The sequence below is a fragment of the Portunus trituberculatus genome, chromosome 48 (assembly GCF_017591435.1).
Source record: "Portunus trituberculatus isolate SZX2019 chromosome 48, ASM1759143v1, whole genome shotgun sequence".
Taxonomy (NCBI): Eukaryota; Metazoa; Arthropoda; class Malacostraca; order Decapoda; family Portunidae; genus Portunus; species Portunus trituberculatus.
Window position 1 is genome coordinate 983,425 of NC_059302.1, and position 21,471 is coordinate 1,004,895.

Genomic DNA, 21,471 nt, shown 5'->3' on the forward strand with positions numbered 1-21,471 from the left:
AAATTATATATAGCATCATAAAAGAAATCTATTGACGCATATGTTATCTATTTTTCCATATTCATATTATTAGTACTGTCAGTGAATATGTATTACTGAAGCTTATGTTCCTACGAGACGAAGATGAAGATGACACAGAGAGCTTCAGATTAATTCCACGTGATGAATCAGATGTGTGTGTGTGTGTGTGTGTGTGTGTGTGTGTGTGTGTGTGTGTGTGTGTGTGTGTGTGTGTGTGTGTGTGTGTTTCATTCATCATGGAGATCCCTTTTAAGCTTTAGAGAGAGAGAGAGAGAGAGAGAGAGAGAGAGAGAGAGAGAGAGAGAGAGAGAGAGAGAGAGAGAGAGAGAGAGAGAGAGAGAGGCTCCAATTGGACTAACGTTATCATGCAGGAAACAACAGGAACGGATTATTATCTGTGCTCATTAATTTAAACGCACACACACACACACACACACACACACACACACACACACACACACACACACACACACACCCGGTAGCTCAGTGGTTACAGCGCTGGCTTCACAAGCCAGAGGACCGGGGTTCGATTCCCTGGCCGGATTGAGATATTTGGGTGTGTCTTCTTTCACGTGTAGCCCCTGTTCACCTAGCAGTGAGTAGGTACGGGATGTAAATCGAGGAGTTGTGACTTTGACCTTGTTGTCCCGGTGTGTGTTGTGTGCCTGGTCTCAGGCCTATCCGAAGATCGGAAATAATGAGCTCTGAGCTCGTTCCGTAGGGTAACGTCTGGCTGTCATGTCAGAGACTGCAGCAGATCAAACAGTAAAACACACACACCACACACACACACACACACACACACACACACACACACACACACACACACACACACACACACACACACACACACACACACACACACACAGGTAGCAGAGGAAGAGAAGGAATCACACCAGCTGTCCTCTTCTTCCTAAGCTCCTTCTTCATCCTCCTGGACACAACACAGCGTACAATAAGGCTGAAGGAGGCGTGGTTGGTGGCGTGGTTAGTGGCGTGGTAGGTGGCGTGGGAGTAGATCATCCTTTCCTATTCTTGTGTAAACCCAACATTGAAGCATCCTCCTTCATTTCTTTCCTTCCTTTTTCCTTCAGTCACATTCTTAAATCTTCCTTTGGTTTGCCTCTCTCTTATCTTTCTTTTCTAATTATGTATTCTCTCCTTTATCGTCTTTTTTTCACACCTCTATCAGTCTAATCCTCTTCATTCCTCTCTACGTCTCCTTTAAACTATCTCCTCCGCCTCTTAATTATCTCATTCTCTCACTGACATTCTCTCTTTCGCTTATTTATATCCCTTTTCCCCTTACGTTCCCTCCATCTATCACTCTCTCTCTCTCTCTCTCTCTCTCTCTCTCTCTCTCTCTCTCTCTCTCTCTCTCTCTCTCTCTCTCTCTCGGACCTTTGCCTTCCTTTCATTTCTTTTCGGCAGCGCGACCTACAAAGAGTGAGGAAGAGAGAGAGAGAGAGAGAGAGAGAGAGAGAGAGAGAGAGAGGGAGAAGTGGATGGAGGTGGGAGAGCAAGCAGGTTTAGTTATTTTTACTTTCATTTTTCTTTCTTTTTTTTTCTTTCTTCGTTTCTTATTTTCTTTCAGTCTTGCTTTTAGTCGGATTTGTTTCAAGTGTCTTCATTATTTTTTTCTTTTTCGTCGCGAGTGTTACATTCTCGTGCTTTCCTCAGCGTTTTTAATCATCATCTTTACTGTATATTCCTTTTTTCTTTTTAATATTCTCAGTAATATTTTTTTTTCTATATTTTTTTTGTATTTCTTGTAATGCATTTCTTTACAGGCGCACAATATTCTTTTTTTTTTCTTCGTTAACGATACTACTTGACATGAACGGTGTGTGTGTGTGTGTGTGTGTGTGTGTGTGTGTGTGTGTGTGTGTGTGTGTGTGTGTGTGTTCTCTCGTGCTCTATATTTTAATCAAGCTACTATTGTTAATTTTCATATTCTCTTTCTACATACGTAACATTCATATCATCAAAGCACATTGAGAAAATCTAGAGCGTACATATTATATACATTAAATCCCATATTTCTCGTTTTCTTTGATGGCAACCCATTTTTTATCCTTTTCTTTTCCCCCGGCGCAGTCATTATATTGTTTCCTGCGAAAATATTTGTGAATTTATTTGATATATGTTTTAACTTTTAAATTTCACCCACCTATTTCGTTCTTTCATGTTTCAGTCTTTAAAAATAGAAAACAAGAGGGTAACTTTTAATAGTTCAAAGGTTATTATTTGTGTATGTGTGTGTGTGCATGTGTGTGTGCGTATGTGTGCTTTTTAATCCAATAGCATTCGTTTGAAGCCTCGAGCCAGCAGCGTTCCGAGAAGCAAAACGGGGCTTCGGGTGATTCGGGGCGACCAGTCACCAACCCACAAAGCTACAAAGACGCTGGGTGTGTGTGTGTGTGTGTGTGTGTGTGTGTGTCAGCTGCAGAGGACGTTAAAGGAAGGGTGCAAACAAAAGCAGAGCGCAGGAAAGGGAGTATGCAATGGGGGCCAAGAAAAGAAACAGAGCGGAGGTTGCAAACAAGAACGGGCACCAGCGGGAGGTTGCAAATGGGGATGACAAGCACCAGTCATATTCCAAGCAGGGATGACACGCCCGAGAAAAGAAGGAAGGAGGGAAGGCTGGCTGAGGGGTTTGTTCTGTACCCTTGCATGACGTCCGCTGCTTCTTCCGAGTTTATTTTCCTACCTGTTCCTTTGTCGTTTCCCTGTATACGTTCTGATTTACCTGAGAGTACGAGTATATTGCTGATTTTCTTTCCTTCTGTCTGTTTACTTATCTATCCACTTTCCTTCCTTATTGCCTACTTATGTACCTTTTCGCCTACCTAGTCGTCTACTTAGTTAACCTTACCTTATTCTCTCTTTACCCACCTTACCTTACCTTTAACATTAACTTACCTACTGTTTCCTTACTTTTCCTTATGTCACCTTATCTTCATAGCTTATCATATTCTAACTTACCTTGTTCTGCTTTATCTCTCTCCTTTACATTTGCCTTACTTTAATTTACTTCTTATTTCCTTACTTTTATCTTAACTTATCTCACCTTACCTTCGGAACTTGCCATATTCTAACTTAGCTTACCTCATTTTACTTTATCTCTCCTTTACATTTACCTTTCCATGCCTTACCTTACCTTACCTTACCATACCTAGCCTAACCTAACCTAACCTCACCTTACCTTACCTAACCTAACCTATCATACCAGCATTTCTCTCTAAGTTGTCTACCCCAATAGCTGCTGCCAACCTGCCAACCTTTTTTCTTCCTTTGTCCTCTGACTTCAAAGTTCTTTTCTGTGAAGGATCACGCTCGACTGTACTTGAATTGACTTGTTTTCTACCTGTACTAGTTCATTTCTTGTATCTCTGGGTCTTAACCAGTCTATAGTGCTTGTATGGTGTATATGTGCTCTCTCTCTCTCTCTCTCTCTCTCTCTCTCTCTCTCTCTCTCTCTCTCTCTCTCTCTCTCTCTCTCTCTCTCTCTCTCTCTCTCTCTCTCTCTCTCTCTTCATTAGCCATTATCTGTTTTACTTTGCTTACAAATTTTATTTTATTGTCTGTTCATGTAATTGTTGATTGTGTGTGTGTGTGTGTGTGTGTGTGTGTGTGTGTGTGTGTGTGTGTGTACTAATTCAGAACTTAACAACTTTTAAAGAGTCAAAGAAATAAACTAAAGAGGAAAAAAAAGGAGTAGTGTAAAAAATGAAAATGTTCATGACAATAGCCTGCAAACTTCCACCGTCACCATGAACCAGCGTAACCACACACACACACACACACACACACACACACACACACACACACACACACACACACACACACACACACACACACAACTTTATCTATTCTTTCCAAGCAAAACTCGTCTCGTTTCTTGAAGAGTTTTTTGTATTAAGGATTATTTCACAGGTTTGCGGATTTGAGGATAGAAAAAAAAATAAAACTTCGAGTGTGAATATTTATGGATGATATGCAGAGTTGGGAGGAGAGGAATGGAGGGATGAGAGACACAGGGAGGGGTGAGGGGTGTTGGGGACAGGAGGGGCGGGATGTAAAGGAGTGTATGCGATTCAGTGGAGTTTCCCCGGAGATACATGCCGTGCTCTTAAAAAAAAAAGTTTTGCACGTTTGATTCTCTCTCTCTCTCTCTCTCTCTCTCTCTCTCTCTCTCTCTCTCTCTCTCTCTCTCTCTCTCTCTCTTGCCTTTTTTCTTACTTTTAATCTACTTTCATTCCCCTATTTCCTTTTTTCTCTTTTCTTTATTTGATAGTCTCATTTTTTCTTTCTTTGCATCTTTTCTACACGGTCGATTTTTTTCTTCTTGCATTGTCACTTTTATTTTTTTTCATAGTTTTCCTTCACCGTTAAAAAGAATAGTGTTAGCTCCTTTATCTCTCGCAGTAGAAACAGGACAAATAGACACACAAAATGTTCAAGTCTTTGTGTGGAATCTTTTCTTTGATGGATCAATACACAGACGAGCCCGATGTTTGTCTGCCACGCCAAGCACTGAGAGACAACGAGTTCTATGGTTTCTCCCTTGGTATTTCACGAGGACTGTTTTCTATCTCCTTCAATACCCAGACGCATATTTACCTTGATTTTCGGGTACGATTAGATGATTTTATTTGAATTAGGGAATTGTCTATGAAATTTACCTCGATTTTAGGGTACGAGTAGATGATTTTATTTGCATTAGGGAATTGTCTAAGAAAGTCAGAAGATTAATGGCCAGAGTCTTCACTATTTTAATCCCCTCATGAGTTTCTGGAGCTGTAAAAAAAAATCACGAAATAGTAAGCAGAATGAAGATGGAAACGCGTCCTTGTACTGAAGCGGTTAAAAGCTATAGATATAACTACACGGAATTTTTTGAGTTATAGTTTATGTATATCTATTGTTGAAGAATCCATAAAGAAACAATCATAGACAACTTCCTCGAAAAAGTGTGACTGACATTTAAAAAGTAAGAAAATATATATATAACACGACCAAACGTTTGAGAATACTGATATAATATGGATTTGGTTCTATTGTGCTAGGATCGAAAGAGAGAGAGAGAGACAGAGACAGAGGCAGAAAGTGAGGGCTGGGAAGTTGTGACAGGAAGGTGAAGGACAGAGGAACAAGGGAAATGGTTCGCCCTCAATATGACTCCCAAACACGCAGCTCTCGTAACACTTCCCTTGTGCGCTGTACTCGACTCACAAGAAATTCACTAACCTGCTCGCCCACTCATGCACTGATGGCTCTTTTACTTTGGTGAATAATGAGGAAAATTGATGCTATTTACTAGAAGAATTGGCTACTTGATAATCACCTTTCTTCTTTGTGTGTGTGTGTGTGTGTGTGTGTGTGTGTGTGTGTGTGTGTGTGTGTGTGTGTGCGCGTGCGCGTGCGTGTGTGCGTGCGTGCGCGCAGATAAAAGGACGAACAGAAGGCCTAGGCAGACTCTTTTTCCTTTTCCTTTAGAAGAGGAAGTACGCAACCAAAGGCTAAAATCTTTTGAGGATCAGGCAGAGAGAGAGAGAGAGAGAGAGAGAGAGAGAGAAGAAAAACAGAGTAACAGAAATAGACAAACGGAGATAGCAAGAGAGTTAGAGAAAGACAAGACAGCAAAGAACAATACTCGAATACTAAATGTGTAAATACCTCGTGGGACTATTACGTCAAGAGCAACTTACTAGAATATTAAAGCAGAGAGAGAGAGAGAGAGAGAGAGAGAGAGAGAGAGAGAGAGAAGAATTCAATTACGGGTAGTATCTCACCTGCTTTATGGGAAAACTATGGTAATTTGGAGTGTCTGCTATTAACTTGTGCAGCGCGGATGGTAAATGTATTGCCGTCTGTCCTCCGCGACGCTCTTGCCGGCGTAAAGCAGCGGGGACGTGTGTTGTCTGTGTGTTGCCTGCGTTGTCTTGCTCTCTGGTATATTGTGATGAAATGTAGATGGAGAAAGCAGGAAACTCATCTTAATACGTAGATAAGCTTATTTATTAATCTATTTATCTATTTATTGTCACTTAGATATAAACTCATCTTTGTATAGCGATAAGTTTATTTATTTTTTATTTATTTGTTTATTTGTTATTTGGGTATGTACTGTGTCTGTCAAGGAGTGTTTTGTTAATGGTTCACTTGAAAAGAAAAATATTGTTACTATTTTTTACTATTTCTTTTCCTTGGTGTTTCTTTTATTCTTTATCATCGCTATCATATTATTATCATCTTTATTTCCACTGTTATCATTCTCTTTATCCTCCTCCTCCTCCTCCTCCTCCTCATCTCCTTATCTTCTTCCACTCCCTCCTCATTCAGTGAGAAAATATTCATAGTACCGATTAAACATTAGAAGAGACTGAAAATCCTCTTATTCTATCTCCTCCTCTTCCACCTCCTCCTCCTCCTCCACCTCCTCCTCCTCTTCCTCCTTCTCCTCTTCCTCCTCCACCTCCTCCTCCTCTTCCTCCTCCTTCTTCTCCTCCTCCTCCTCCTCCTCCTCCTCCTCCTCCTCCTCCTCCTCCTCCTCCTCCTCCTCCTCCTCCTCCACCAATCTAATCCTAGCTCAGAGGAGAGGTAAGCTTTAGAGGAGGTAACAGCTTCGTGTCAAGAGTTGCTAGTAGTGTCAATATGCTATAGAAGAGGAACGGGAGAGGAGGTGGTTCTCTCTCTCTCTCTCTCTCTCTCTCTCTCTCTCTCTCTCTCTCTCTCTCTCTCTCTCTCTCTCTCTCGTACTACCTCCTCTTTCTTTCTTACTTTCCTATCTCATCTTTCTTTGCCTTTCTCTGTTTATTTCTCTTTTTCATTTTCTTTTTTTTTTTTTAGTTTTTTTTTTTTTTTTTTTTTTGTGTTTTATCTTTTATTTCGTAACTTCATTTTGCTTCTTTTTTATTGTTCATTTCCTTTTACTTATCATTGTATCTTTCTGTCCTTCCTTTATTCATCTTTCCTTTACGTATCTACCTTCCCTTCATTTCTTCAATCCGCTGTTCCTTTATTCCTTGCTCCACACTCTTTTTATGCCTTTCTCTTTCACATCCCTCTCCTTCTGTTCATTCCTGTTTCTATGTTCTCCTTCCCTCTTTTCAGCCCAAATCGTTCCCTTTCTCTCCTTCCTCTTTTACATTGGCCCTTTCTTACCTTCTCCCTGCTCGTACCTCATTCTTCCTTCGTTCAACCTTCCCTCCTGCCAAACCCGGCTTCCATACTCCTGCATTTCCACCTCACTGCCTTCCTCTAGACCAGTATAACAAGAGGAACACAGAAAGAGAGAGAGAGAGGCAGTGAGAGAGAGGAAGAAAAATATAACCAAGACTTACTCCTTCTCCCTCTCTGTCTCCTCCCCCTCTGTCTATCTCCCTCTGTCCGTGCTTGTTACCGAATCCCTGGACACTCTTTTCCTCCCGGCAGAGTCTTTCTAACAACCGCCGCTTCCCTCTCGTTGACACAGCAAGGCCCGGGAAGCTGGGTTGTATACTGGCCGTGTTTGGTTCACCTCTGCTTCATCTGCGTCGCTCCGGTGCTGTCCTAGTCTCTACTTTTTTTTCTTTACCGTGGTGTGTGTATACTCCCTTCTCCTTCCTTCTCTTGTTGGGAAAAAGATTGAGTTTATGGGTTTATTTTTTGTGTTTTCTGTTTTATCTTGTCTCTTTTCTTTTTTTTCTTTTTTTTATCTTCTATATGTTGTTTTATTATTTTTCTTTTTTCTTTGTTTTACTTTTCTTATATTTTTTCTTTTTATCTTCTCTTTCTCTCTTATCTCTTTTCTTCTCGTGTCTTCTCTTCTCTTCTCTTCTCTTCTCTTCTCTTCTCTTCTCTCTCTCTCTCTCTCTCTCTCTCTCTCTCTCTCTCTCTCTCTCTCTCTCTCTCTCTCTCTCTCTCTCTCTCTCTCTCTCTCTCTCTCTCTCTCTCTCTCTTCTCTTCTTTTAGTTTCCATCTTCATTTTCCTTTTCATTATTTTCTTTTCTTTTATACATCTCAATTCTCAATTACTCTCATTATTTTCTCTCTTATACATCTCTCTTCTCTCTCTCTCTCTCTCTCTCTCTCTCTCTCTCTCTCTCTCTCTCTCTCTCTCTCTCTGATCCCTAGAAAGCCTCCTTCCTTTCCTTTAAGCTCCCTTGGGTGTTGGAGGCCAAGGAGAGGAGAGGTGGATGGAGGTGCTGAATAATTTTGAACCATATTCCTGACGAGCCTTCTTACTCCCGGCAATTAATTAAGAAGGGACGCGCTCTGCCACCCTTGGATCTATTTTTTCCTAGTACGTAAGGAAAGCGCCGGGGAGCCAGAGTAGATGTGGTGGTTATTAGTGGTAGTGGTATTAGAGACGGTGTAGTAGTAGTAGTAGTAGTAGAAGTGGTGGTGGTGGTGTGGTTGTGTGGTGGTATATAGTAGTAGTAGTTGTTGTTGTTGCTGTTGTTGTCGTTTTTGTTGTTGAAGGTAAAGCAAGGAAACAATCATCTTACTTGGAGCTCTTAATTTTTCTTCTTCCCTTGGTACAACGTAGAGAGAGAGAGAGAGAGAGAGAGAGAGAGAGAGCAAATTTAAGGTTAACATCTTTACTTTTTAAACGAATCAGGAATTAGCAATCAAAATTTATCGAATATTCAGAAGATTTACAAAGAACTAATTCATTTACAACACTATCCTCAGAAACACTTCAATTACGCAATAAAAAGTGAAAGTCAATAAAATCGAGGGAACACACACACACACACACACACACACTCATGCTTTCTTTTGGTGATATGTTGTGGTATTAAAAGTTTTACTCATATGCTTCTGTCACGAAAAAGTTGTTCTGTGTCTGTGACTTTCGGTGTCAGTTTAGTTTGCTTTGAGGAGGAGGAGGAGGAGAAGAACGACAAGGAGATGGAGGATGAGTAGGACGACCATGGCAGCGAGGACTGGAGGAAGGTGAGAGATGGAGGAGGAATGACGAAAAGAGGAAGAGAGTCATTCTTGTTGAAAAAAATAAAGAGGGAAAAGAGGAGCAGAAGGACTTGGCTGCAAAAACATGAAGGAGAAAATGGAGGATGACCGGGAATAGAAGATGATCCTGATAGAGAATGGAGAAGGGTTGGATTGAAAGAAAAAGAAATAAGATGCAAAAAAAAAGATAAAGAATAAGGATAAGAGAGGAAATGCAGAATGACTAGGAGTATACAAGGTGATCCTGATGGAGAAGTGTTGGATTAAAAGAAAAAGAGATTAGATACCAAAAGAACAATAACAATAAAAAAAAATGATAAGGAAACACCTCCCTTCAAAAAATGACTTTACAAAGAACACTTAACTAACAAATAAATGTAAGAAAAGATTAGATAGCAAAAGAACAACAACAGTAACAAAAAAAGGATAAGGAAACATCTCCCACAAAAAATGACTTTACAAGGAACACTTAACTGACAAACAAATAGACCAAAAAAAAAATAAATAAATAAGACCAAGTTACTTGTCTAGTGTGTGGATAGAAAAGTAGAAAAGTGACAACAAAGCAACATAAATAGATACAGAACTATAAAGAATTAAAAAAAAGCCACAAAAGCAAAGAACTTTGTATGTTAGTGTTGGAAGTTTCTTTAAGGACTCAACCTGGAAAAGTATACTAAAATTTTGCTACTTTTTCAAATATAAGAATCCAAAACATGAAGAAAATATTGAGAAGCAAACTTCATGACCTTCTCTAAGGTGTCTTTTCTACTAGAGAGAGAGAGAGAGAGAGAGAGAGAGATTGTGGTTCACTGTACAAACTCCCGTGTTCTCCCTCTCCCCTCCACCTCCACCTCCACTTCCTTCTCCTCCACTTCCATCTCTACCTCCTCCTCCTCCTCCTCCTCCTCATACCGTGTGGCCGGAACAATAACGAGGGGGGAGTGGTTAGTGGCTTGGTAATGCCTCCCACGCACCACCTAACACAATTGGCCTCGCATTTTTGTATCTCCAAAACGTATTGTAAATAAAACGCAATGTGAGACGAGAGGGGATACCAGCAATACTGTTACTTTTTTCGTTATTATTATCTCTCTCTCTCTCTCTCTCTCTCTCTCTCTCTCTCTCTCTCTCTCTCTCTCTCTCTCTCTCTCTCTCTCTCTCTCTCTCTCTCTCTCTCTCTCTCCCCTCAATGCAGAGGAAAATAGGTGTGAGAATAAAATGTTTAAAAATGAAGGTAAAGATTTTTGTTTTTTGTGTAAAGAACTTTTTATTTCTTCACGTTTTTCTCTACCTTTTTATTCGCTGTTTTCTTTTTCCTTCTTTATTTTTGTTTTGAATTTGTCCAAGCCCCGTACACCGTGTGAGTTTTGGAAGTAGAAACGGAAAGAGAATAACCGAGAACCGAGGGGAATAAAAGAAAACACGAAGAGAGAAAGAAAAGAAGCAGAGGGAAAGAAGAGACATGCGAAGAGGAAAGAAAAGGAAAAGGGAAAGAAAAGAGAATAAATGCTAAATTGTGGATGCGGATACAGGGATAAAAGAGAGGTATAGAGAGAAGAAAGAAGGAGAAGGAAGAAGCTGAAAAGGAAATGAATGGAGGAAGGGAGGAAATATGGTAAAGAAGAGGATAGAGGAAGGAATAGAGGCAAGAGAGAGAGAGAGAGTACTGTTAGAGGGAGAAAGAGAGGGATAAAGAGAGAAGGAAGGAGAAGAAGGAAGAAGCTGAAGAGGAAGAGAGGAAATAAGGCAGGGAAGAGAATAGAAGGAAGGGAAAGTGCTTGATAAAGGGAAGAGGAAGAAATAGAGGAGGCAAGAGAAAGAGAGAGCAGGGAGAGGGAGAAAGTGATAAAGAAAAGGAAGGAGAAGAAGGAAGGAAAAGGATGGAAGAGTTAGACAGAAAATAAGCCAGAGAAGAGAATAATTGAAAGAGACAGTGCATGATGAAGGGAAGAGAAAGAGAGAGAGAGAGAAGTACAGTTCACATTGGCCAATCAGAGAACCAAGAACCAGTGAACACACAATGAACAAAACAGCAACACGCTCTCGGAAAATAAGGAAGCATCGCACTAATTGAATCCCGTGAACATTATTGATATTCTTTTAACGCCTTCAATACTGGGACACATTTTTACCTTGAGATTTGAGTACGATTAGATCATTTTGTTGACATTAAGAAGGGTCTATGGAGGTCACAAGATTAATGGTCACAGTCTTCACTATTGTAATCCCCCACAAGAGTTTCTGAGGCTGTATAAAATCACTAAATAGTAACCAGAATGAATATGGAAACACGTCATGGTACTGAAGGGGTTAAAACTTTCACGTGTTCACCCTTTCTTCGATTGACTTTGTATTTTAGTTTTCAATTCATCCTCTCCTGATTATTATTTTTCTAGTTTCCTGCTCTATTTTGTGTGTCATCCTTCCAGTTATCTCTCTCTCTCTCTCTCTCTCTCTCTCTCTCTCTCTCTCTCTCTCTCTCTCTCTCTCTCTCTCTCTCTCTCTCTCTCTAGCTGCTTGACTAGTAACTTGAAATCTAAACCCCTTCAGTACCGTGTCGCGTTTTCATATTCATTTTACTTACAATTTGGCGATTTTATACAGCTTCAGAAGCTTTCGTAAGGGATTAAGATAGTGAAGACTTTGGCCATTAATCTTCTAACTCCCATAGACCCATGCTATTGTATATAAAATCGTCTAATCACACCCAAAACTCAAGGTAAGAATACGTCTCAGAACTAAAGGTGTTTAAATGGGAGAAATAAATGGTCTTACTTTAAATCTAAGGACATAACAAGGATCAGATAGATAAAGGCATAATTTGTAGTTGAGTAATTCCCACCACACATTTCCCTCCCCTCGTTCGGCAGCTTCTCTCTATATTTATTAGTCTTTTCCGTTTGGTTCTAGTTGTTTTTTGACTCAGAGTGTATAGGAGAAGGAGGCAGAAGATATGAGAGAGAGAGAGAGAGAGAGAGAGAGAGAGAGAGAGAGAGATGAGTAAGAGGGGAAGTAAAAGGAAAAAAAGTGAGTAAATACGAACAAGAAACTTCAATTACAGCACGCACACACACACACACACACACACACACACACACACACACACACACACACACACACACACACACACACACACACACACACACACACACACACAGGGCGATGGAGGCCGGTGAATGAACGAACGATGTAGGAAAGAAAAGATAATGGGATTGCTGGAGAGAGAGAGAGAGAGAGAGAGAGAGAGAGAGAGAGAGAGAGAGAGAGAGATGAGATGAGAAGCAATCGAGTTTTTCTATATCAGCGCAGACAATCATTTAGACGAGAAGCAAAAACTCGGGGAAAAATGAGAGCGAATTATAAAACCTAGAAAAATTTATAAGAAATTGCTGCTTCTCTAGCTTTGGTCATTGTGAGTCTGTATGCTTTCCCTTTGCCATGCTACACAATTTATAGTATCAGTATTATAGAGAACTTGGTGAAATAGACACGAAAGAAGGTTAAACTCTGCGGTAACTCAAAACAAGAAGACAGCATATTGAGTCTTGAGTGAGTGAGATATCGTGGCTGGGAATTAGTAACTGAGAGGGTAAAGAGAGTAATGAAATAAGTGGCTGAATGATGAATAGTGCTTACTTAAACCCTTCTGTACCACGACGCGTTTCCATATTCATTCTGCTTACTATTTGGTGGTTTTCTACAGCTTCAGAAACTCATATGGGGGATTAAAATAGTGGGGACTCTGACCAGTAATCTTTTGACATCCAGACCTAATGTAAAAAAAATGGTCTAATCGTACACAAATCTCATTGAAAAAAAGGTGTCCCAGAATTGAAGAGATTAAACTAAGACTTATTAACACATTATCGCTCTTCAAAGATACTGTAAGATAACACACATTTCTACATTTGTTGAGAGATAAGATACGAGTGAAGTAAGATAACAACGTAAGAAAAGCAATATGTAAAGAATGATTACCGAATAAAACCGAGGGAAAAGAAAATTAATCATCGTAGAAGGGAAAGAGAAGGAATACAAGCCACGGAACTCAGGAAGGATAAGAGAAGGAAAGAACGAGGATAATATCGTCATCCTGTCATGTGTTATTCTATTATTTATTCTATTATTATTATTTTTTTTTTTTTTTTTTTTTTTTTTTTAGCAATTCTTCATCGTACAGTTTTCCTCCTGATGCGGTTTATTATTTTACTATTTATTCTATCAGTATTATTTTATTTATGCATTTTTTCCAGCAATCCTTCCCCCCTACGGTTTTCCTCCTGATACGAACATTTATGCAATACCAAGAATGTGTGGTATCTTAAAAAAAAAAAAAAAACATTGCCTCAACTTTCCTGTCTTCAGTACACTTTTAAAACAAATCTAGTAATTTCCAGATTTACCAAAAAAGATGAAAAAAAGAAAAGCTCAAAAGTGTAAAATAGAAAGCACAATGTTTCGCCGAACTTCCCTAAAAGCCGAAAATGAAACCAATTTAAACGTTTTGCTGAGGAGATAAGGTGACGACAGTGTATAGAGCAGGAATCCCGAGGTGGAAGCAACGCCCCAGAGCTCATCTTTCGCCGAGGAATAAATAATGGTGCCCCGTGACAGAGCGAGGCGCCGGAGGGAGATTGGCTTGAGTTCCGCATTGTGGCAGTTAATAGGTAATCCCTTCATCACATAATGACGCATCCAAGCCCTTGATGACGGAGCGAGGCGAGGGGCGGCCTGGCTGAACTAAAGGAGGAGGAGGAGGAGGAGGGGGAACGAAATAGCAGTTTCGTAAGATGGGGTGACAATGTACTGCAAGAGAATGATGGAGAGAGAAATAACGTATAGGGAAGGGGATGAAAGAAAAGTGATAGGAAGTAATAGGATTTAAGTTCTACGTGTGTTAGAGTGGTGAAAAATACACTGAAGGAATAAGAGAAACATAAGGAATAATAGGAAGACAAGAAAATAGTAAACAGGATACAGAATTATACTATTATACATTTCAGCGGTGGACAAACGGTGTTTTTTGCAGATATCTCCTAAACGAATCGTTGGATGAGTATGATATTTCAACACACTACCTTGAACATCCGTTCGTAATTTATGGTTAACATACCACAGTGCTATATGTGTTATGTGAGGAGTTTACTGAGTGATATTACACCTAATCCAGTCATCATATCAAAGATGTTATACAGAATCGGACGAGTGTGGGGTACTCGTCTAACCCCTCCACCACCACCACCACCACCCTGAAGAAACCCCAGACCACTCCTTCTCTACCCCACCCCCTATTCACACCATCAGCCTTCCACTTTTGATTTTTTTCCCTATTGTAATTACATACGTAAAGGTATAATAGTTACATTACATACATATCATACATTAATAATATTATTTAATACAATTGCTGGTATATGTGGACATGAAAACCAGAGTGGGTCAAACGACCGTGAAAGCAATAGCTAATTCCGCTGTTAATGGCCGTATAGCTGGATAATAAGCAACGTATCTAACAACAAAATAATATTATATATAAACTGGATCACTTTTTATGATCAATAGGTAGACAGTACGTAATAAGAGTATCAACTTTTCCTAACAGTAGAAGGTCCAGGTCACAGGTAATTCCAGCACATCATGTTCACATGGTTGACCATAACGACTGCAAACATGGCTCTTCTATATACTACACATAAACGTGCTGTTGTACAGTAATTATCAACGTGAACCACTTCTTGCCTTCATGAAATTGTACCATACTCGTTAATAATCATATCTATACATACACACTTACAGAACATTGTAATGTATAAATACAGTGGTGGGAGAAGTAGGGAGGGACACAGGAGTGAGGGAGGCGAGGAGCTAGGGAGAGGAGAGGAGGGATAAAGAGGGCGAGAACTTCTGAGACGGGGGAGACGTAATAGTGGTTAGGAATGGTTTAGGTGTGTGTGTGGGGGGGGGCACACTTTCATTGGAATGCGTCAACATGACTCGTCGGCTTTGTGTTATTTTTCACGAGTAAACTCCTCACATAACACATATAGCACTGTGGTATGTTAACCATAAATTACGAACGGATGTTCAAGGTAGTGTGTTGAAATATCATACTCATCCAACGATTCGTTTAGATATCTGCAAAAAACACCGTTTGTCCACCGCTGAAATGTATAGTATTAGAAAATCATGGGTGTTGAAATGTAGAAAAATAGTAAGTGGTTTTAAAGGAAGGAAGAAGGAAAGAAGCAAATCCAGTAGAGAGAGAGAGAGAGAGAGAGAGACAGGGTGTGTGTGTGTGTGTGTGTGTGTGTGTGTGTGTGTGTGTGTGTGTGTGTGTGTGTGTGTGTGTGTTAGTTGGCGCGTGTTGTATGGAGTGAAGTCAGGGTCAGGTGCACACACTGAGACGAGGTGCCCTGAGAAAGCTGTGATTCCCTTTGTACTGTAATTGTTTTGAATGCAAGACGAATTAGACGCGCTAACCACGCGGAACAACGGGCGATAATAATAAAAGTAAACGATTGACGGATTAGAATGAAGCGTAAACATCACATTAGCGTAAAACTGCCGGAAATAATGAATGCGAGGGGCAGGTGCGAGTGGTGGACGGAAAAGCTGCCCGGCCACCAGACGACCAGTGCATGTGTAGTGTGGACGTCTCTGCGTGGAAGGTGAAGGTTGGTAGGTACCTGTGGCCTATTGTTGCACTACTCTGACCGTTTCTCTCGTAGTACTGACCGGTTTCTTAGTTGTTATTTTGTGGTGGTAAGTGAGTTTTCTCATAGTGGTCTTGTTTAACGTCATCAGTGAGCCACAAAAGGGTGAAGTATAATGGTGAACTCCCAGCTTGGTTCTTTTCCCTCTTCTGCACGTCTATCAAGGGAAGAATGATAACTTGTGCATATATGTCTTTGGTAGGAATTCATTCTCTCAAGTTGCATTTGTATATGTGTAACTATTTCGTTATATATTTAGAGTTATGAAACAAAATAGAAATACAAGTTTATTGCCCAGATTAGGTTACGAAAGCCAGAGTACTTTCGTGATCCCTCGATTCTTACTGAAGGTTTATTTTTTTACTCTGTTTTGAGGCAGCTATTTTGTGATAGATTATTTAACATATTTAAAAAATAACATTACAATTAAATTCTCTTCATTAGGAGACGCTGGCTTGTTAGTGCACTGAATGTTTACACTTGTTATGTGTGTGTTATCTGCAGCGTGTGAGCCAGTCAGTGCCTGTGAGTGTTTGTGACCCCTGAACTGAGCGGTCACTGGTGGTGAGATGAGGAATCATTTGATGACTAGCCTTAAAAACAACGTGTATTCCAAGCAGACATCGTACTGGATTCTTTTTCATCAAGGTAATAAAATCGTTTTCTTTTTTTTTTAGTTCTTATCTAACATTCTGCAAAAGTCAGCAATCATTTTCGACAAGGAAAGATCTTTCTCAGGGCAATGTTTATGTATTTATTCTTTTGTTATTCAGATGGCTATTGCTCTAAGAGATTGGCAAACTACCTTATCGTATAGTGAAGGGTACTTATATATGCCTTATAGTATAGTGAGGAAATAGAATATAAGGTGTAATTAATGAGAACACCATCCTCCTCCACCTCCTCTCCTCCTCCTCCTCCTCCGGCAGCCCGTGATGTCATTATTATCTTTATTTTTAGCCTGTATTTCTGAAAACAGTTCATTATTATGAAATTCAACGAAACATCCCACACATGTTTAGAAACACGTAAACTCAGAGCAGAGGAATAGAGAATTTTTGTGCTTATAGGCATAGTTCTTATGTGTGTGTGTATGAGTGAGCTAATACGTATTATGTTCAGAAAGGAGATCATGTCCAGTGCCCGCGGCTGGCGAGTCTGTCTGGCGGCTGCTGATGTCCTTGCCTTTCTTCCCTCACCGCCTCCCTGTGTCCTCCCTGCGACCACAACAAGTCCACAAATCTCCATTGAGAGAAGCAAGAGTCGTGTTACATTTTGCCGTGTCCGTCGCACCGTAGCCTTCTCCTCTGCCGCCCATGTAATACCAGTCTGCACCAGTCAGTACAGCCAACACACTGCCCCATTACTTAAAGATTATAGTCCAGTTACAAGTGAAGCCTTTTATTGTTTTCAACTATTCCATGGCCACACTTAGAGAAAATAAGCCTGTATTGAATAACTCCCCGGAGACAGCAAAACCATGAGACACACAAAAATATAGCATGCATTACCGTACAAGACTTTCTACTTATTCCCAGCTGTCTTTTGTCCTTCTCACTAATGCAAGGGTTCAGTATAACCTGTCCTTTACCCTTTTACTAGGCTTTCCATGCTGTTTGTTACTTTTCTTGTGACGAATGACTGCAAGAATATAACGTTAGCATAAAGAAATCCTGGGAGTTGAATTGCCTTCCTACTTAAGATTTTTTTTTTTTTTTATTTTCCTTTAGATTTATTTTGTAGACGGCAATTTAGATGCATTTCATTCCTTCACCCTGTCTCGTGTGTGTGTGTGTGTGTGTGTGTGTGTGTGTGTGTGTGTGTGTGTGTGTGTGTGTGTGTGTGTGTGTGTGTGTGTGTGTGTGTGTGTGTGCGCGCACTTGGCCGGCATCCTTCACACGTAATGGGAAAAAAAAATGTTGCAGAATTCCTTTCCAGCGGCGCGAAGAGACGTGTTTTCATCGCCTGTAATTGCCCTCTAGCTTTGCTTTGAACGTTTCAGCTTTGATGTCATTACCACACTGGAAACACTACCTACTTAACGTTGCGTGATGCGGCAAGATGCGTTTGGCAGGAAATTAACTTAAAAACGACGCCTCCAGTGCTAATTACAACACGTAACCAGCTCTCTCTCTCCACATCTTTTCCTCCTAATACTTGTCTTCTGTTGTTCCGCTGCAGGCCATCCCATCACACAGTCTTATTTCAACTCATGCATCTGTTTATTACCCAGAACGTGTCTTGAATAACCAAAACAGCTAAATACTTCATGATAAAACGACATACTGAGAGGAATTCGCCCTTTCTCTCTCTCTCTCTCTCTCTCTCTCTCTCTCTCTCTCTCTCTCTCTCTCTCTCTCTCTCTCTCTCTCTCTGAGGAAACTGGCATTAAATAGACCAATAGGAGGTAAAGTTTGGTGAATGCGGGCTCCCTCCTCATAGCAGCTGTGCCTCCTTTGGTTTTAGTCAAGCTTCCTCCCTCCCTGCACTCCTCCTCGGATCGATTAGGCTTAGCGCCCCACCGAGAGAAATTGGTTGCACTGCTCACAAAATCCCTCCCGTTGCATACTTTTTTATGTCTGAAAGATGGGGAAAAGGAGGAAGAGGAGGAGGAGGGGGAGGGAAGAGGGGAAAACGAAGTGGGAATGTTGAAGAGAAGTAAGAGGGATAATAGAGGAGTCTTTTGTGTTATCAGTTTTCTTGCCTTCCTTCCATGTTCTCGATCGTAACTTCCTTTAATACTCTTTATTTGGAGTAATTATCGTGTTAATGGTAGTTTTTGATGTACTTTTATTGGTGTTAGTTTAATTTACATGTGTTTTGTTTTTATTCATCTTTATATTGAACATTCGTGTGTGTGTGTGTGTGTGTGTGTGTGTGTGTGTGTGTGTGTGTGTGTGTGTTTGCATCATTAATATTTGCTCTGTTCTGTTCTTCTTATTGTAAGTTGTTTATTAATTACGACAATACTAAAGACTAAATAGCTAATTACAACATTAACCTTTTCCTCTCTCTCTCTCTCTCTCTCTCTCTCTCTCTCTCTCTCTCTCTCTCTCTCTCTCTCTCTCTCTCTCTCTCTCTCTCTCTCTCTCTCTCTCTCTCATTCCTGTCTTTCCCAGCGGCCCTCCTTCATTTCAGCCTTCCGTCTTCTCTCTCTCTTTTCTCCCGCACCCTTTTATTCCCATCTTCTCTCCTCTTCATCGTGCCCTCATTTCTCCTTCCTTCCTTCCGTCATGTCTTTCATCCCTCTTATATCCCCATTGTCCCTCCTTCGTTCCGTCCTGGCTTCATAATTCCTTCCTTTCTTTCATCCCTTCTCTATTTTTTTCCATCCAGCGCCCCTCCGTCCACCCCTCGCGAGCTTAACCAAGTCCGCCACACATTACAGAGACGACGAGGACGGCAGGGGAACGCGGTACAGCTTTTGCTCGTGTGTCTTTGCTTCTTCGCTTGACTAAACCTAGAATGCCATCCCTTTTCCTCGTCTTCGTCGTCCTACTCTTCCTCGTCATCCAGTAGCCCACTCCGGAAGGAAATGAGCGTGACTACTGTTGCTACTCAAGGGAAGTCTCCCGCCTCTCAAAGACGAAGCAAGGATAGGGAAAAGAAAAACGTCAGCAGCTGGGAAGGAGAGAAGAGAGAGAGACGCAGCGAGGGAATCTTAAGCCAAGCCGATTCTGCTGTTAGGTGGAGAGAGAGAGAGAGAGAGAGAGAGAGAGAGAGAGAGAGAGAGAGAGAGAGAGAGTAATCTAGAAAAAAATGAAAATAAAAATAAATCATGTTGTGTTGCGTCATTCGTACGATAAATTCTTTAAAAAAAATATTCAGATATCTACTATAGTATAAATAAGGAACATTATCGCTTACGACATTAATATAAACTGCGCTTGCTATTTTGTCTCACTTTACGTCATGATGAAAGGGAAGCGAGACAAAGAATAATCCAAGAGACAGGAGAAAAAAAAAAAATAAATAGAAACAAGACATACCCTCCTACAGAGAGAGAGAGAGAGAGAGAGAGTGGGAGGCAAGCTTCGAAACAACTCGACTCGTATATCGAAGCTTCAAGAATCATAAATATTGACGGAGCGAAGCAACTCAAGCGTTCTGCGTCGCCTTAATGAAGCAAATTGTGGTGGATTTGCTCAGGTAGTAGTGGTGATGGTGGTGGTGGTGATTATAGGTAGGAATAACGGGAGAAAAAAAAGAGCTGGAATGAGGCGATAGTTGGTGATAGGAAAGCAGTGGAAGGATAGTTAAAAATACATGAAACAAAGGGTAAAGAATACACATTGAAAGGACGAAGTAATTAACGGAACATAAATAACAACATAGAAGGTAAAAAAAAAAAAAGTATAATTAACGCAGCACACAATCATAAAAAAGACGAACAAGAATAACGAGCATTTGTGAAGAAAAAAAGGCAAAAAACATTGGATGATGGTGATGAGGATGGGAATAGAAGCGCATGCAGACACACACAGACAGCATGCAGACAGACACACAGACAGACAGACAGACATATGCACGAACAGGCAGACATGTATATTCAGGGAACGAGGCACGTGAAACTCTTGCTAGTTCGTGCATTCATTAGAGAGAGAGAGAGAGAGAGAGAGTTTAGAAATTTAAAGTGATAGTTCACGAGTGACTTAGTGATGAGAGAGAGAGAGAGAGAGAGAGAGAGAGAGAGAGAGAGAGTTAGAGAATACACATATGAGTGCAAGAAAAACAAAACATGAAAGAAAACGTTAGTTAAGAGAATAAGAAAAGATGAATAAAGACAAAAAAGACATATAGAATAAGAAGAGAGAGAGAGAGAGAGAGAGAGAGAGAGAGAGGCTTCCCGGAACATGAATTATGGACAACCCTATGGAAGTGTTTACCTCTAGACTTGACCCTGTTTTGGTGACCGGTTTTGATCACCATGAGCTGAAACGTAATGCGAATCAACATCAAAGGCGTTCTCTCTCTCTCTCTCTCTCTCTCTCTCTCTCTCTCTCTCTCTCTCTCTCTCTCTCTCTCTCTCTCTCTCTCTCTCTCTTTTTTACATCACGTTTTCTTTTATATATTTCGTTTGTTTTGTCTTTCATTCATTCCTCCTTCTCCTCCTCCTCCTCCTCCTCCTCCTCCTCCTCCTCCTCCTCCTCCTCCTCCTCCTCCTCTTTCTACCTTTAGGACCAGTCTGTTCTCGTTTATTCTTAAGTTTCCCTTCCCTTCTTCCATTTTCTGATACTCTTCCTTTCTCGACCCTCTCTGCTAACCTCTTTACTCTCCTTTATACCTTCTCCCCTCTTGATGGTGACGGCTCTTTAAAAAGTATAAAGGAAAATATTTTGAGTGATCACTATCGAAAATATCAGTAAATCAGAACAAAAATGTCGCTTCGTTGATGTTTTGGAGCATAAAACATCAAGATATTGTCAATTGTAGGTGTAATAGTTGTACTAGTGGTGGTGGTGGTGCTGGTGCTGGTGGTAGTGGTAGTAGTAGTAATAGTGGTGGTAGATGTGGTGGTGTTGGTTGTGGTAATAAAAGTAGCAATAGTAGTAGTAGTAGTAGTAGTGGTAGTAGTAGTGGTAGTGATAATTGTAGTAGTAGTAGAAAGAATAGTAGTAGTAGTAGTAGTAGTAGTAGTAGTAGTAGTAGCTAGTAATAGTAGCTAGTAATAGTAATAATAGTAGTAGTAGTACCAGTAGAGGTGGCAGTGGTGGTAGTGGTGAAATGCTGAATAGCAATCGCAGGAATCAGTAAAAGATTACAAAAACAATAACAA

The 21,471-nt window shown here is 40.5% G+C and overlaps 1 long non-coding RNA gene across 2 annotated transcripts; it reads left to right on the top strand.

Moving 5' to 3' along the window:
- Nucleotides 1-15,364: 15,364 nt before the first annotated feature.
- LOC123498734 lies at nt 15,365-19,360 on the top strand. Of its 2 annotated transcripts, none has more exons than XR_006672781.1 (3): nt 15,365-15,660; nt 16,200-16,343; nt 19,032-19,360. It is a non-coding gene; the product is annotated as an uncharacterized LOC123498734 (long non-coding RNA). The 2 variants fall into 2 exon arrangements; XR_006672780.1 differs by lacking the exon at nt 19,032-19,360 and adding an exon at nt 16,818-17,227.
- The last annotated feature ends 2,111 nt before the right edge of the window (nt 19,361-21,471 follow it).